At 43.2% G+C, this 18,362-nt stretch overlaps 1 protein-coding gene across 21 annotated transcripts in view; it reads left to right on the top strand.

Annotated features, from left to right (window-relative positions):
• Positions 1 to 6,039, top strand: part of BTRC (beta-transducin repeat containing E3 ubiquitin protein ligase) — a 181,313-nt gene extending 175,274 nt beyond the window's left edge. For all 21 annotated transcript variants that reach the window (XM_039331200.1, XM_039331202.1, XM_039331201.1 and 18 more), the window contains one exon: positions 2,036 to 6,039. The gene's annotated coding sequence lies outside the window, so the exon portion shown is untranslated. The remainder of the gene's footprint in view (positions 1 to 2,035) is intronic.
• Positions 6,040 to 18,362: the final 12,323 nt, after the last annotated feature.

Genomic DNA, 18,362 nt, shown 5'->3' with positions numbered 1-18,362 from the left:
GTACCTTTATATCATTCCTTCATTCTTGGTTCGCTTTTTTTCCTCCTTGGGACCTAAGCAGAATTCTATTGTCAACCATGCACACCATACCCTAATTCACATGCAGAAAGGGTAACCTAACTTAACATCTGAACCTTCAGTATCCACTTGGGAGCATCACAAAGGCTGAGTTCTCAAATACCACTAGATTATGAATGCAGTATAGAAACTTGAAAAACCATAGAAATTCAAAGAACTATAATGTTAATGATTCTCAAATTTTGGGGCCATTAAAGCATAAATCTCCTTAATTGTTTCCTTGAACATATTCTAGATTTCTTCCTATCTCCTCCATTCTTCTTCCAGGGCTAGCCTTGTAGCTGCTACTAGAGGCCCGTTTCAAAGAGTGTCACTTTCCACATATTCTACTGTTAGATGTTTCTTTAAAGGTTGTTCAAATTTTTCGTCCCCTCCAGTTTTATTCTAGTATGGAACTTTTCTCTGATTTTGATCAGTGTAATGGAAAGGCCTTCACGTTAGTGTCTTTGTGCCTTTTATGTTTATTGTTAAGACAGGATTTCTAATTGGCATCCCTTTCACATGCAAAACCATTAAACTTTGTCTTGTGGGTTGTGATGAGCTGCCTCTGAAACATTGTTGCATTTTACAGCTAGGTGTTTCCTTACTTCCCAAACTTTTTGAAATGTCAGTCTGGCACGTCCTTCCCTCTGCCCCGAACAGAGCAATTAATTGGAAAGGAACTAAGTCATTTGGATATGCTTTAGGCTCTTGTTTTCTTTTGTCTAACCCCATACTATGTGGACCAAATATGTGTCAGAGTTTCTTGGTATCAACAAGCCTTTCTCAAATTAGATGAATTGCAGCCATTAGTCTCTTTTGTTAGTTCATTGATAAGGTATTTTTTGTCACAAGACCAGCAGCTTTAACCATACACTTTAGAGTGGTCTCCTCCTGGGCAAACATATGAGAATGATTTGCTTTGAACAAGAAAGCTTGTTCAGGAAAGCAAACTTATCTCCAATGTGTCCACAATCAAGTGTGCCTTTTTAGGTAAAACGTTGTTACTCACCCATCTGTGTGAATCACATGATGAAGAATAGCTTATATACTCTTATGACTTTCAAATCTTCAGAGATGGAAGAATCCAGACTAATATATCAGTTATACAAAGCAATAACAATAACAACAGAACTTAGACTTATATACTGCTTCACAGTGCTTTACAGCCCTCTCTAAAGAGTCAGCCTATTGCCCCCAACAATCTGGGTCCTCATTTTACCGATCTTGGGAGGATGGAAAGCTGAGTCAACCTTAAGCCTGTGAGAATTGAACTGGTGAACTGTTGGCAGCCGGCAATCAGCAGAAGTGGCCTGCAATACTGCATTCTAACCACTGTGCCACCACAACTCACTTACAATTTCTATTAATTCTATGTATTACAATATAACCTTTATTTGAAGAGGATAATAATGTGGAGGCCTCAGCCTGTCATTCTGACTGCAGCAGAGAGGTTGAATAAGTGCAGCACAAGCTGATGGTCTCTTTTTACTTCTTTTCTTAATTACGCATTCATTTATGTTGTGGGTTTATCAGTCTTTTTCTTCTCAGAAATCTATTCTACTCGAAAACCACTAACAATTAGAATCCAAAAGTGTTGTGTTCCAGGTATACGCTTCATAATTATATCACATTCACGGAGCTGTATGTTCATTCACTTCATGCAAGTTCAGCTGTACAGTATGCATGATTTTTATTTTAGGTTATGTAAAGGTTCCAGTATATTTTAGGCATTACATATAAATGCAGAAAGACAGAACTCCTCAGTACCCCCCAAAATGTATTTTTTTCAGTTCTGTAGAGCTATTCATCTATTACATGTTCCATGATTAATATGACAAATGTACAAAAAAATATATAAATGTTCATTCAAATAAACTTAATGTAGTTCTCTTTAATTTGTAAAGCATGTAAATTAAGTTCTAGTTACAAAATTATAAATTACAAACAATTATTTCCTTGTCTTTCTTTTCCTCAGACTGAGCTGCAATACTTAAATGATCTGCCAATCCAAGGGCAAAAGATTTATCCTCAAAACAGATATTGCTGAAGAGACAGAGGGTCTCAGGCGCTTTTGGAACAAAGTTCTAATGCAGTTGATCTCAAACAAGTTCTTCTCAACCCAGCTGACTGCTTGAGTGCTGCTATATCAATGATTTCTTTTATCTTTACTGAATGACTGATGTGCACACTTTCCCTCGTCACACTGAGTCCCCTCAATCCCCTGTGCAGACTTCCTATAAATATATTTAACATGTCAGAATTTCTTGCTTTGCTCTTAAGCAGAAAAATCATTACCATCATTCATTCAACTGGGAGATCCCTTTTGATGTGCAAGCAAAAGAGGAACAGCGGGCTGATGCCTCTAATGTTTGAGACTTGTATAAATGGTCCCCCTCTTTCACTTTAAGATGGCCTTGGACTGTAAAGAATTGCCAGGTGAATGCCAAATGAAGGCCCAGGTGGCTGGAAATTACTAGGTGGTCATAATGGGAGTTTAAAACCATTTCAATTAAGACCTTTGCATTTATTTATCTGTATCAAATGTTAGTCTGGGAGATGCTCGTAAATGAAAATGTAAGTTTTATTTTGTAAGTCTAATATTGCTTAAGTGGAGAGGTTTATTGATCATCAGTTTTCTTGTTTTAATGGACGCCATATTTAAGGAAGGTAGAGTACAAAAAGTTACAGAAACTACAGGGTTGCCTATATCTTCCTACTTTTTTCCTACATCTACATTAAATAAATGCTTGCAAAAAAAATCTTATTCTTCCTACAAACCTAGTTGAATCATTTATGAATGAACCAACATTTATGTATTCTCCCACTTAATTGGAAAGGAACTAATAAAATAATGGATGTTATGACTCAGCTTTTTCAGCTTTTAAGCTGGAAGCCCATTTTATGTAGGAAGAGAAAATAGTGGAAAAGAAAATTGAAGGGGTTTTATGCAGATTTAGAGATAAAAATAAACTTGTTCTGTATTTCTAAGCAATCCCACGATAGGGTCATTAGGCAGCCACCATCACCAACTGGGGGTATTGGAAAATAAGAGCTTAATTCAGTTGGCAAAGATATGTTTTTAAGTTTGAAATTCCAGAAAACTAAATGTTTATGTTGCTAGAGTAGTAATTGGCCCAGTACAATCCCTAATAGCAGTCTCAGTGGATTGTAGGTTGATGGGAAGACAGAATATTTGGGCAGCTGGTTCTGTCTTATGTTTTTTCATCCTATATATGATCTATTATCCAGACCCCCTATCATCAAGGAAGTACAGCCAGAGACATTGGTTTTCAAAACAATGTTTTCTCTCCTGAATGCCCTCAGTGTTTGTGCATGTGTGATTGTTTCCCCCTGCCCCCCCCCCGGGCGGAGTTTTAAATAGGGTAAGATATGGCTAGTGCAACTTTGCTTGTATATTCAGTCCTGCTCCTTCCTGCTGTTTTCCCCAAATATTTTAGTGCTGTTTGTTTCTGAACAAACCAAATACTGGCCAGATAATCTTGATGTATAAAGTATGTTTTCATAGAAAAAGTTTCCATTCCAAAGAAAAAGCTGAAATTGAGCTGTTCGGATAGAACGAAGATAAATCATTCATTGCCATGAAAATGGCTGCAAAAGGAAGACTTTTTTCCTTTCAACTTCACCCTGCATGAATTGAAAGAAATTTCTGTTGAATCTCCAGCCCTTTACTAAGGTTTTGTTGTCCATTGGCTCTAAATATTCCACCTTGTATTTTCTCTTTCTCTTCAGAACATTAAAGGATTGATTGAATATGTAATTCTCACATATCTAAAATGAAATTTGCTTTGGAATGAATACTAACTTGAAATTGTGAATTGTATATTCACAGTGGAAGCAAATTGGAGCACAATTAAATTTCAGTCATAAGGAAAATTCTTATTTTAAAAATTTGTATTTCTAATACTTTCAGTTGATTATTTAAAACAAAAATGTTCAATTAGGGACACAGCTGAATAAAGGAATCCCTTGCAATAATAGTGAGCCATTTTCACTGTTCCATCATTAGGGAAGCTGAGCATTTTAAAGATTATATTAAGAATTTATGTACATTTATTACATTAGAATGGGATAAGCACCCCACTATGCAGTTAACAAAATCTATTTTGATTAAATAAGAGACTAAGGAAAAAGCTTCTTGTGTATTCCTCTTTTCTGGTCTCACAGATAAGAATCTTTTTGGGCCTATATGAGTAGTGGGATTTCACACTACCCAAAATTAAATGTTTGGAGATTTTACTCTTTCTGGGTGAAATTCTAATGCATCTAGTAACAGCATCATCAAGAGAAATGGTGATCTGTGTGTAATTTCCTGCTGCCCTCTTGGTTTGGGAAAATCTGTTAAAACTATTAATTTTTTAAATCTTAAACAGCCTGTGTGATACATTTTAACATTGTGAGCTATACGTTATTTTTTTATTTCCCTTCCTAAATAATTAAATTATTATTTTCCTGAAACAGAAAACCTTCCAAAGAGTTATTCTTCACACTATATCTAGATAATCCTTAACCTTCATTTTTCTGACATTGACCCCATATATCCAACTGAAAGTGAAATAACAATAGTAATGAAAGCACAATTGTCTCCCCTTATGCTGACTCCAGCTGGGTTTGGATGCCTAGAATGCACATTCAGGAATGCACATTTATCTCTGATAAAATAATTTTGGCTTCCTCCTGATTTATATCATGCCTACTGGAGTAAAGCATAGATGCAACTCATCCTTTATAGAGCACCATAGGGAAATTTCTGTTGGTATTTCTATCTGTTTCAAAGTCATAGCCTTTTTAAGATTTTGTAGCAGTTTTGTTTTTCAGTAAAGTTACATATCAAAGATACAGCCTAGTTTTACAAAATGTAATTGGACTATAGCTCTTCTGTTTTTAGTGACAGTGCTCATTCAAGTAACAGCAATTATTTAGTGGCCTTTCAGTGGTACCAGATAGCTCAGAAATGGGGCCTTTGATAAACCTTATAATTGTCCATGCTATGTAATATTTTCTGATGCTTTTTTCTGGAACACCTGCAAATTGGTACAGTCACATTTCTAGATGCAGAAATATCTGCACAGAATATTAGAGATCTTTTCTTGAAGATGTGGCTCATAAGTTGACTTACATGGATAAAAAGCACAACATTTAATGCTCACAGTAAAAAAAATCAAAAATTCAAATCACCAATCTTTATTTGCATATATATTCAGGATATAGTCCAACATTAAATGTTGAGCAAGGCATAGTGAAACTATTATGGCTAAGAGAAGCTGCATCAGAAAAATAAAACTGAAAAACATGAAGGTGGATTGTAGAAACTAAAGCTTTTTGATCAAAACATTCATATTTATTTTGCATGCTTTTAAGTATACATTCACTACAAAGAGGGCTACAAACATCTCATTTGTATAAATGGGAAACAGGTAATTTATGCTCCTCAGATATTTTTAAAAGTGTAGCCTTGACAATCCCTGTCTATTGGTTTAGCTAATTTGACTAAGGGAAAAGGAAATTGCTGCTAATCCACACAACAGAATATAATAGTAAACCTTTTTAATATCTTCACTCTAAAAGTGTAATTGTCAATCATATTTTTCATAGCACAAAGAAATAGGATGCTACTTCAAAATCTGGTAAAAATGAATCATGGCAATGTCTCTAATAACTTGTTCCTGTTTGAAAATAAACACCTCAAAGACCAATATATGTTTATTGCAACTGCAGGAAATGCAAAGAATTCATACACAGGTGATTAGCAAGCAAATATATGGTCTTATTTGTAACACTGCTCTTTGTTCTTTAGTTTCTAGATCTTGTGAGTGCTTTGGAATTTTTGTGAATATGTTTTGGTGATGTGTAGCTTATGTACTAGTGTTCACTTGAGCTAGGGTCATGATAAGTGGTTTTTTTTAAAAAAAAAAAAACCTAACTCATCAGAAAAAGAATATAAAGACAAGATTAAGCTGTGAACTTTCTAAGTGTTTTTATTTCTGGAATCTTAAATTAAAAGTCTGTTATCCAAATGCTGTAGCACTGACCTGCGACAGCTTCCCCCTTGAATATGCTATTAATATTATAGTAACCTATTACACCGACCAGAATAAGTAGAGACGATGTATTCTTCAAAACAGAAAATATTTACTAAATGAATCCTACAAGATATTTCACTGAAACATCATATTATTAGTTTGGAAGATACCCTAGAAGCAGCTATTTAAATAATGCTATTGATACAAACATGTAAGATCCAGAATTATTTAGATTATACTTTCTTACCGTCTTCACTGAGTCACATCCACTTCAGAATTTCAACTTTGGCTTAACTGCTCTTTTTATACATCATCTATTTGCATACATATTCAAATTTTCATATATATGTGCATTCAGATTAATTTTCAAGAATGATTTTTCCCAATGATAGAACCCTCACAGGTTAAAGCACTCAGATTCAGTATTATGGGAAACATCTACTTCTAAAATAAAGGGAAGGAACAGTTAATTCAATTATTCCAGTCCAAAGTTGCAGATTTTATTTTTATCATTTAGCCATGTAAGTGAAGGAGGGACATTAGGTAACATACTCGTGTTATGCAGTACAAGTCAGTGGCTAGAGGTTTAGAGTTAATCATATCCTAATGCCTATTGCAAGATATTTACAGACATTAATGGTGAGAGAAAATAAATGGGTAATAGGAACCCATTAGTAAAACAATTTTTTATGTGGGTATGTGTACACATGCATGATGATTTGTACTTAAATAGCCGGTGCGACATGTTCTACACCGACCCAGCCATACCTGCCCTACTCAGCCACACCCACTCGTCCCTGCCCACCTGGCCTCACTGAGAGAGTGGCATGGAGTTAGCTGTGCGCAGGAAAAATTCAGCAGGCAAGGTACAATTGACAGACGGTTTATTCCATACAGGAGAAAAGTCAGCGCTGGGAGTGAACTGTTCCCAGCGCTTTACATAGCTTCTCTGCTTCAAAGCCCCACCCCCCAGTCTGCAAGCCAGTATCCAGCATGCAGAGCACATAAGCGGCCATTCGGGTCCTCGCCTCCTTCCTTTGCCACAGACGCATATCGGATGGCCTGCCGGAGCAGGGCCCAGATAGGTTTTCGGCGTCCATTCAAGCATGCAATCTGGGCTTCCAGGAGCCAGGTGGCTGCCAGGGGGCCCTTCCCCCCTCGCTGAGGCGTCGCCTCTCCCCTTGGTCTGCTGCCTCCTGTGGCACCGTGCTGCCCGTCCCTGGCACGGGGATTCCCCTCTTTGCCCCTACTGCAGGGATTCCCTCATCAGCATCTTCGGTGCTGGACAGCTGGCGGTGTCCCAGCCCTGGCCCCGATGTCACAACCACTGTGGGGATTCCCCTCCATGTCTTAGGTGACAGACAGCTGACGGTGTCCTGGCGCCAGCCCCAACGTCGGCTGATGTACTCCCGTCTGCTGGCAGTCCCGGCGGTGGCTCCAGCCGGCGAAGAGGGTGGTCGGAAGGCTACAGTGGCGCTGAGCTCCTGTGTCCAATAGCTGGCAGCCTCCCAGACCCAGTCTCGTTGTGGTGAGTCTTGATGGTGGTCCCGGCCGGCGAAGTGAGCAAATGGGAGGCAGAGGTTCGGCGTTGAGTCCCCCTTCCCTCCATGTGCTTACACCTGTGTGGCTTCCCCGGCTTTCACCAGGGCCTCCTTAACTGCACTCCACGCACTCCCCATGTGCGTCATCCACTCCCTGGGTTGGCAGGGGAAGGGATCCCCTTGGTTACACTCGGGTATGAGGACAAAGTCTCTTCCATGCACCACCCAAAAGGGAGTAAACCTGGTGCTACTATGCACCAGATTATTATAGGCCACCTCAGCGAATACCAATAGGTCCACCCAGTCTGTTTGCTGGTAGGACACATAGCTTCACAAATAGCATTCCACCATGACGTTTGCCCATTCTGCTGCCCTGTTGGTACTGGGATGGTACATCGAGCTGAGACCCTGGGAAGACCCGATAAACTGGATGAATTCGCGCCAGAAGCGAGCTGTGAACTGCACCCCGCCCCCAGTCCGAAATGATCCATCGGGGTACTCCATGCAGGCAGTAGACGTGTGTAATGAACAGCCTGGCCAGCCTCTGGGCAGACAGCAACCCTTTACATGGAGCAAAGTTTGCCTGCTTAGAGAAAAGGTCTACAATGGTCCAGATGACTGTGTAGCCATGGCTCTCTGGCAATTTGATGATGAAAGCCATCGCAATGTCCTCCCAGGGTCTGGTTGGGTCCGCCACCGGTTGCAATAGTCCCAAGAGCTTCCCTGTATGGGGCTTTGCGGTGGCACAGATGTGGCAACCCTGGATGCAGGCCTCTATGTCTGCTTTCATCTGTGGCCACCAGAATTGACGCCTTGCCAAGTGTAGGGTCTTGAGGAACCCAAAGTGACCCACTTGTTTCATGTCATGGCAACGTTGAAGCACCCCCTGCCTCAATGCTTGCAGGACATAGAGCTTATCACCATGCCAAGCCAAACCATCCCGGTTCGTCAGCAGGTCTGGATGGTCCTGTAACCAGGGGTCATCCGGAGTGCTGTCTGTAGCTCATGCCTCAGGTCACTTACCACTGTACGGGGTACAGCCCTTGCCACGGCTTGGTGGTAAGGGCATAATCTCCTGCACCACCTCCTCCCACTTGCTATTATATTGAGGCAGTCTCGACAAGGCGTCAGCCAAGAAATTCCTCCCCCCGGTACATACTTCAGCTGGAACTGGAACCGCAGGAAATATTGTGCCCATCGGACGTGTTTAGGGGACAGGTGTCTTTGGTCCTGCAGTACTTCCAGGTTCTTATGGTCTGTCCAGACCTCAAATGGTTCCTTTGCCCCCTCCAGGAGGTGTCACCATGTTGAGAACACCCACCGCACAGCAAATACCTCCTTATCCCAGCTGGCCCACGCCCATTTGGTCTCTGTAATCTTCCATGACATATAGGCACAGGGTTGCAGGGATCTTTACTGTTCCTCTGGAGTAAGACCGCCCCTACTGTAACATCATTGGCAGCCTGTACCGCAAATGGCCTGTCAGGGTCTGGGTGGAGCAGAACCGGCTTCTTCATGAACAGAGCCTTCAGAATCTCAAAGGATTTCTGACACACCATTGTCCATGCCAACGGCTGGCCGGGGTGTGGCTTTGACACAGCCTTCCAGGTGTATAGCAGGTCCGTCAAGGGTAAAGCCACCACAGCAAATGAGGGGATAAATTGTCTATAAAAATTGACAAACCCCAAGAAGCTCTGTAGCTGGTGGCAGGTCCTCGGCGCCTGCCACTCCAGAACCCTCTTGACCTTACCAGGGTCCATTTCCAACCCTGCCCCTGATATCCGATACCCCAGGTAGTCCAGTTGGGATTGATGGAACTCGCACTTGGACATTTTCACAAATAGCTGGGCCCTCAACAGTTTCTCCAATACCTGCCTCACCAACCTGACGTGGTCCTCCATGGTGGTGGTATAGATGAGAATGTCACCAGATACACAAGCACCCTGCGGTACAAGTGTTCATGCCACACTTCATTAATAAGTTGCATGAATATTGCGGGGGCTCCCTGCAATCTGAATGGCATGACCCAAAACTGGTAACTACCAAGTGGGCAGTTGAATGCCGTCTTCCATTCGTCCCATGGCTTGATGCGGACCCGATAGTATGCCTCGCGCAGGTCCAGCTTGGTGAATATCTAGGCCTGTGCCAGATGGGCCAGGAGGTCCTTCATCAATGGGAGGGGGTACATATATTCAACACACACCCAACTGATGCTTCAGAAGTCCACACACAACCGGAGGGAACCATCCTTCTTTTCTTTGAACAGGACTGGCGCCATGATCCGTGAGCGGGCCGGTTGGATGAAACCCCTGGCCAGGTTCTGGTCGATGTAGCGACACAACTCTTCCATCTCCCGGGGTATCATCGCATACATATTCGGCTTAGGCAGTTTTGCTCCCAGCACAATGTCAATGGCACAGTCAGTCGGTGGGGTGGCAGGATGTCGCACTCACGTTCGCCAAAGACTTAGGCGAGGTCGGCATACTCAGCCGGAAATCTGTTTCCCTGCCCTGTGCCAACCTGGGTCGCTTTTGCCCCTCTGTTGCCTCCCTCAGCCTCCTCAGGGTCCTGGGTTGGTGGCCGGGGACCAACTCCCAGGCATAGGTTTTGACAACCGCCCTCTCACCAAATCGTTGGGCCCCACTTGTCCAACCATGCAAGCTCCAGGATCACTGCTTCAGTCATGGAGGGGACCACAATGAACCAGAGGACCTCCCAATGGCCCCCATCTCCATCCTCACATGTTCTGTTATGAGAATGGCCGGAGGGCCCCCCCCGCAGAAAGGACCCATCCACCTGCTCGAATCGGATCAGATTAGCCAACTGCCTCACCCTGGTTCCGACTTCGGTTACCGCATCCTTACTGATGAGACAGCGGGTACAACCGGAGTCAATTAAAGCCCTGTACTCACCCTATGACCTGTTTGTGGGCTTGTTAGGGTGATAGGGATGGCAAAGGAGCATATTGGCTCATTCACCATGGGATCCTTGGCCGAGTCGTCCGCACTGTCATAAGCCACCAGCCGGTACCTGGTGGAGGATGTTGCCTCTTCCCCCATCAGAGGCGGCCGTTGGGGGGGCATCCCCTTCCAGTTGCTGCACTGCTCGCAACCATTCAATGGCCTTCTTGGGTGTAAGACCAGCTTTCCCGGGAGCTGATGGGTTACCTCATGGCACAGGAACTCTGCCGCCCGATGCCCTGGTTGGTTGCACCAAAAACACCAGAATGCCAGCCTAGAAGGTGGACCGGAGGACCCCAGTACTGGAGCTTGGGTCCTATGGCCGTCGTCTTTGGGTTTCTCTGCTACCCTCCGGGGCACAAGTAGGTCCTCCCCCTTCCTCTGGAACTCCTGCAGTTCTGTGTCCAGTTCAACCACCACCTGGAACCATTCCTGGAGTCGGTTAGGAACACCCCTGAAGACACATGCCTGGCATAAATCTCTGTCCAGGCCTGCTCAAAAGTGATGAACCAGGAGACATTCCGGCCATGACCATAGTCTCCTGTTGGAAGTTCCGGATGTACTCCATGGCAGACTGGTCCTGCTGTTTCAATGCCAGTACCTCCACCTTGGCCTGCTGGACCCGGCAGATGTCCTCGCATCTGGACTGTAGGGCTTCCAGGAACAAGCTGGCATCGGCCAGCTCTCTTGCATGGTCACTATAGAGGTCTGCCACCCATGCTACTGCCTCCTGCAGGCTAGCCATTACCACGACCATCATCACTCATTGGGACAAATAGAACCGGGCATAACGGTCCAGGTGGCTGATGATGTGGTTAAGGAACATTGCAAGGCGGTCTGGGTTCCCATCAAAAGTCACTGGTATTGGCGGTGGACACCAAGCCAATCCTGGACCCCATGTCCCCAAAGGCGGCCCTGCTCCTCGTAGGCCTTCGTCCATAGGGGAGAACCGGTGATCACTGGGGCCTGCCATCCGCCAGTCCTGAGCCCCAGATGACCTCACTGTCTGCCTTGTGGGTACTCCATGTGGATCTGCCAACAACCTTCCCTCCCGTCTAGGCCATGACTGAGCTGTTGGGATGCCCATGACAGGCCCCGCCTGAGGAGTACCAGTGCCAGGAGAAACCCAGAATCTCGGGCTGGCTAGATGGAATCAAGATGGTTCCAATGGAGCTGGCTGCATCTCAGCTCGAGACCAAGGTCCTGTCCCATGGCCAGCCTCCACTCGTGGCCATGAGGGAGGGTCCATGTACCCCACCATTGCCAAACCGATCCCGGAGGATGTCCATCGTCTGTCTTCCGGGTGCCATGGAATAGTTCCACTTCTCCTCATCCTCCCCTGTGAATCACCTCTCCCTCTATTCCATTAGAAGTCCCCCAGCACCTGGGGTGGGTACTCATCCAGGGTCCAGGCAAGCACAGGGTTAAGCCACCAGTCCCCTGAAGGTGCTGGGATCCCTGCCTCCTGGGATTCACTCACCGTGGCTGCAGGCCATGGGTCCCGCTGCTTGGGCCTCACCAATGGCTGGGCATCCCCTGGCTCTGCAGTAGATGTTGGTGCTGCAGCTCTGGCTGGCTTACCCTCTTCTGCTGCCGGGGCAGTCCCTTGTGTTGCCTCTGCCATTCCCTAAACAGCACAGGAATTGGAAAATGTGAACAAGAAAGTTGAGCGCTGACTTACTGTCAAGACGTCCTTCTCGGTGCACAGGAAAAATTCAGCAGGCAAGATATGATTGACAGACGGTTTATTCCATACAGGAGAAAAGTCAGCGCTGGGAGTGAACTGCTCCCAGCGCTTTACATAGCTTCTCTGCTTCAGAGCCCCACCCCCCCAGTCTGCAAGCCAGCATCTGGTGTGCAGAGCACATAAACGGCCATTCGGGTCCTCGCCTCCTTCCCTCGCCACAGACATGTATTGGATGGCTTGCCGGAGCAGGGCCGAGGTAGGTTTTCGGCGTCCAATCAAGCACCGCGATCTGGGCTTCCAGGAGTCGAGTGGCTGATGCCCTTCCCCCCTCACCAAGGCGTCACTGCCTCTCCCCTTGCTCCGCTGCCTCCCACGGCACCGCGCCACCCATTCCTTCCCTGCGCCATGGGCCATAGGGATTCACCTCTTTGCCCCCACCACGGGGATTCCCTCATCAGTGTCTTTGTGCCAGACAGCTAACGGCATCCTGGCGCTGGCCCCGATGTCAGCTGACATGCTCCCATCCACTGGCAGTCTCGGCAGTGGCTCCAGCCGGCAAAGAGGGTGGTTGGGGGGCCACCGCAGTGCCGAGCTTCTGCATCCAACAACTGGCGGCCTCCCAGACCCGGTCTCGGTGTGGTGAGTCCTGGTGGCAGTCCTGGCCGGCGAGGTGAGCAAACAGGAGGCAGCGGTCCAGCGTTGAGTCCCCCCTCCCTCCTTCGTGTCAGGCCCACTGGGCTTGACACCATCTACACCACCTGGTTGTGCACGCCCACCCAGCCACACTGACCTGGCTGCTGTGAGTTGTCCTAGACCCGTCTGAAAATATTACCAGTCGCCAAGAGTCGAGACTGATTCAAAGTCACACAAAAAAGGAAGTAAGATCATCCTTCTGAATCACACATGTTTGTGGGTTTTTGTCATGTCTCCCCTCCTTTTATTTTATTTTATATTACACCTCATTTATTTCATTTTTCTTTAGGATTTTCCTGAGGATCTAGAATGATTAAAAGTAGCCAGGTCAGTATTGATGAGTGGGCGCAACCAGGTGAACATAGCTGGGTCAATGAGACTGGGTGGGTGTGAGGGAGTGGGTGCAGCTCTGACTCTGCCCACAGCCAGGAGTTTGATCCTAACAGGCTCAAGGTTTATTCAGCCATTCATCCTTCTGAGGTCGGTAAAATGAGGACCCAGATTGTTGGGAGCAATAGGCTGACTCTATAAACTGCTTAGAGAGTACTGTAAAGTGGTATGTAAAGCTAGTGCTATTTAAAGGTCCTGGAGACAAAGCTTCACAGTAGCAGAAAGTTGATTGTTCTTGCCATATTTATGCTCAGAAACAAAATCCTTAAAAACTGCGAAAATTTATAATTTAATTCACTAGGAAACAGTGGTGCAGAGTCAGGTGGTTGTTTGGAAAGTAGAAAAAGTATAATGATTAGAAATGGAATAATAACTTCCAAAATACAAGGAAATCTGTCGTATGATCACTTTCTTACATAATAATATTTCACAGCTATGCAGATTATCAGGCAGGAATCTCTTCAAACTGGTATCTACAAGTTGGAGGCAATCTCTTTCACATTCTGAGATCAGAAAGGAATACGTGTGAGGGACTGGGGCCAATAAACATTTTATTAATGCAATATTATCCTTCATGGTTGGCTTCAGAAATCACTGAAGAGATTCTCACACAATAAACCATAATTTGGTTTATTATCAATCAATTAATGAGGTACAATTGGACACAAGTTACAGTAGCTGAATTCACATTAAGCCATAAAGAAGAAAATCAAATTTGTGCGATGCCAAAACCAGGTAAATGTGTTTCTTCCCTCTCCCAATCATTACCATTATTTTTAAATTTACAATAGGCTTGCTCAAGCTGAAGTTTTCCAACTCTATCAGATGTATGCCAAGCTAATGATAGGGGGAAGTTGAAGTCTGGCAAACTGGAGATTACCACCCAAAATTAGGGAAGGCTGTTTTATAAAGTCCATTGCTCAGCATTAATGCTGACGTACTTTTGAAAGTTTAGATATCACCTGTGAAATTGGGCATCCCAATAAATCCCTAAGGAACAGAAGGTGACCAACCTTGATATGGTGGTACAAAGTTCAACCCAGCCAGGAGTGTATAAATGTTTGCATGCAATTGTAATTATTCTGGGACTGAAGAGAAAAAGGACAGAGTCTAATTCCTTGCCTGTCATTTGATATACTGGACAGCTATAATAGCTGGAGGGGTTGCCAGTTGCCAGCAAGTAATACATTATCTTTGCAGAATTACCACTTTCTGCAAAAGCACCCTCCACTCCCTATAAAATACAATATGAAGTGATTCTTTTATGAGCAGAATGAGGAATCTCTGTGCTGGGAAAGGAGGAAGAAGCATTCTTTCAATGCTGAAATGTCAGTCTTCCTGCTACATGAAGTTAAGTGACTGACCCAACCAAAATGTTCCATTTCTGTTATGCCATTATTATTATTTTTCCAACCCAAGTCTTTCTCAACTATGCAAAGCTGTTTACTTCTGTACTTTAACGGTTCTTCCAAAATGGAAATGCTAATTCTGGAGTCATTGGTTACAGTCAGATGATTCCTAAATTAGTTTCTGCTTGGATATTTTCAAGTACCATAGTATTAAAGAAACTAAATTATTTTATTCTATATAAAAGCAGCAATTATTTTTTTTAAAAAACTAGCCATTGATATTGCTGCTTAAACTCAGAATGACACACCCTGCAAGAAATACTGTTTTAAATGCCAGAAAATTGGAGGACAAGAGTTGTGTTGTATAATGTGCCAATGCAAACAACAAGGTTCATGTGTAAGGAAAGCAGAATCTGAGGCCCTCAGGCATGTGGTCAGCAAATGCTTTGAGTATGATTGTCAAAAACATTCTATATTTGTTAAATGTTTAGGGCTCATCTACAGACCTCCCTTGCCTCAATGCATGGATCTCTACCTCATAGCAGAGCCTCTTAGTGCCAGCCAAGTTTATCTTGCAAAACATTAGTGTTTCCATTGGGAAATGGAGCAATTCTATGCAAACATTCTACAAACATGGAGGAGACGCCTGAGGTCACCCCTGTAGACTGTCTCTTTCCAGCCAGTCATGGGGCTTCAGGACTCCTCACCCCTCTAAGAACAGCAGCAAGAGGAGCACTATGGGGCAGCATTTCCCAAGCAATATAGGATGGGAAGAAAGTATATCAAGAGCTGTATGGGGAAAAACTCTGAAAGTGCCAGGAATAATTTATGAGAGAGGGAGCAACACAAACAGATGCCAGCAACTATGGGGCCCTATCAACTCTGAAGAAGGGCCAGAGGGAGGAGATTTTTTAACATGTGGAGTCAAAATACCTTATTGCAGCCTTATTTCTAGTCCTGTTTTCCCAGCTGCATCAGATCTGCTGCCTATAATTTCTGGAAGTGAAAAATTCTAACATATCTGGAGGGCCCAAATTGGGAAAAACTGCCTCAATTTAAGTCATTAGAGATTAGTAAACCCCACCCCATCAGTATTAAAGTAGATAATCTCTGTCAGAGGATTTAAGATAGCAAGGTATAATTCAGAAAAATACAGTGAGGAGGGAACAAATTTCAAGAGATGATTCCTAGCCTTTATTGGTCTAAGGCTGTATCAGGTTTCTTAAGTATCTTCCGGTTTTCTTGACAAAATATATTATTGAATAATACATGTTTAAAAATCTAATGCAGAAGTGGGCTAATTTTTGGTATCTGTACTGGGTATCTACATTTTTTAAACTTACAAATGATATCTCCAGCCAAGACAAGCAGTAAGTCAGTGATGCAAAATGGCAAGTGTGCATCATATATAACTGGAATGGAAACTTTGTTCCTGGATTTGGGAAGGCTATTAAGTTTTATGTTAGTGTTTATGAAGAAGTATTTTTTTTTAATTTCCTGCTTCAAATTAAGGAAAATCTTCAGTAACTGCAATTGATGAAAAACTCCAGGAAGGAATTTGAAGATTCTGTGTGACTTTGGGATTACAGATGCTTTAGAAATCTATGGATGGTGTAGTCCAAAATGGAATAATCCAAGTTCCCCAATTAAGGAATAACTAAGTGATTTATTTCATTTCCATTTTCATCATTCCCATTTGGTTGTAATGTTGTTGTGTTTGTACATACTGCTCTCTGTGTATATACCACTGGATACATACTATACTACTGTTTAGAATAGAATAGAGCTGGAAAGGGACCTTGGAGGTCTTCTAGTCTAGCCCCCTGCTCAAGCAGGAGAACGTATACCATCTCAGACAAGCGACTGTCTAGCCTCTTCTTGAAAATCTCCAGTGATGGAGCGCCTATGATTTCTGGAGGCAAGCTGTTCCATTGGTTAATTGTCCTCACTGCCAGGAAGTTTCTCCTCAATTCTAGGTTGCTTCTCTCTTTGTTCAATTTCCAACCATTGTTTCTTGTCTTGCCCTCTGATGCTTTGAAGAATAACGTGACCCCCTCATCTTTGTGGTAGCCCCTCAAATATTGGAATACTGCTATCATGTTGCTCCTGTTTCTTCTTTTCTTTAGACTACTAGCCAAACCCAAGTCCTGCAGCCATTCTTTGTATGTTTTAGTCTCCAGCTCTTTGATAATTTTAGTTGCTCTTCTCTGAACTTTTTCCAAGGTCTCAACATCTTTTTTGTAGTATGGTGACCAAAACTGATTGCAGTATTCCAGGGTTTTATGAAGCGGTACTAATACTTCACATGATCTTTTTTTTTTTTTTGTAAAAATTTTTATTTTCAATTTTACAATATATAACAATCTTACAAATACTTCAGATAAAAAATAAAACAAATTGATTCACCCCACATTTGGTCTTGCCCGCCCATTTCCCCCCAAATCACATCCCACCTCAAACCAACTTACTTCTTTCCCTCTTTTTCTTCACTCACCCCCTCTCCTCCTTCACCTCCACCTTCCTACTTACTTCTCACCTTCTTCTTCTCCCTATTGGTGGGTCAATATTGGAAGAAGGATACTCTGCCTTCTTTAGAAGAATAGGTATTTAAGGTTTCTAATTTAGCAGAAATGGCTAAAATTTCTGCATATTTAAAGGACCATTCACAAGAGAGATATTTTAACGTATGGAGAAGATGGATAGAATATGTTCAGAAGAAATATGGAACTACAAAGTTTCACTTATTCTATGAGTAATGATTTTGTTTATAAACTTATGATGTTAAAGTTTGAAGAGAGTTAAGGTTTTTTATGATTTTGTTCATTGTATAATTAGTAAACTTAAATAGATTATGTTTAATATGTTTGCATAATCCTGTATTTTGCTCTGGGAAGTCGGGGGGGAGGGGGTGGGGGGAGGGGATGGGGGTGGATGGGTTGAAGTTTAAGTAGTTCGGATAAAGTAGAAATAGTCTTATTGTATATAATATTAATGTTTTAATTTTGAGAGAGGAACTGCTTGGGCATTTCCCCTGGTACTTCACGTGATCTTGATTCTGTGCCTCTGTTTATACAACCCAGGATTGTATTAGCTTTTTTGGCTGCTGCTGCACACTGCTGGCTCATGGTTAAGTGATCGTCCACTAGGACTCCAAGGTCCCTCTCACAATTGCTGTTTTTGAGCCAGGTCTCGCCTAATCTGTACTTGCACCTTAGATTTTTTCCTGCCTAAAAGTAAAACTTTGCTTTTCTCCACATTGAAATTCATTTTTTTGAATAGGGCCCATTGTTCAAGTTTGTCAAGATTTTTTTGGATTCTGAGTTTGTCTTCTGGGGTGTTGGGTACTCCTGTCAGTTTGATGTCATCTGCAAATTTGATGATTTCCCCTTCAATTCCCTCATCTAAGTCATTTATGAAGATATTGAAGAATACTGGGCCTAAGATGGAACCTTGTGGTATCGCACTGCTTACTTCTCTCCATGTGGATGTAGTGCCATTGAGGACTACTCATTGAGTATGGTTTGCCAGCCAGCTACAGATCCATCTGGTGGTGATGTTGTCTATTCCACCTTTTTTTAGTTTATCAAGGAGTAGGTTGTGGTCTACTTTATCAAATGCCTTACTGAAGTCTAAGATTACTA

This window comes from Crotalus tigris, unplaced genomic scaffold (assembly GCF_016545835.1).
Source record: "Crotalus tigris isolate CLP2741 ecotype Arizona unplaced genomic scaffold, ASM1654583v1 scf7180000024434.2432810, whole genome shotgun sequence".
Lineage (NCBI taxonomy): Eukaryota > Metazoa > Chordata > Lepidosauria > Squamata > Viperidae > Crotalus > Crotalus tigris.
Note: the sequence above shows the minus strand (reverse complement) of the source record. Positions and strands in the feature narration are given on the sequence as shown.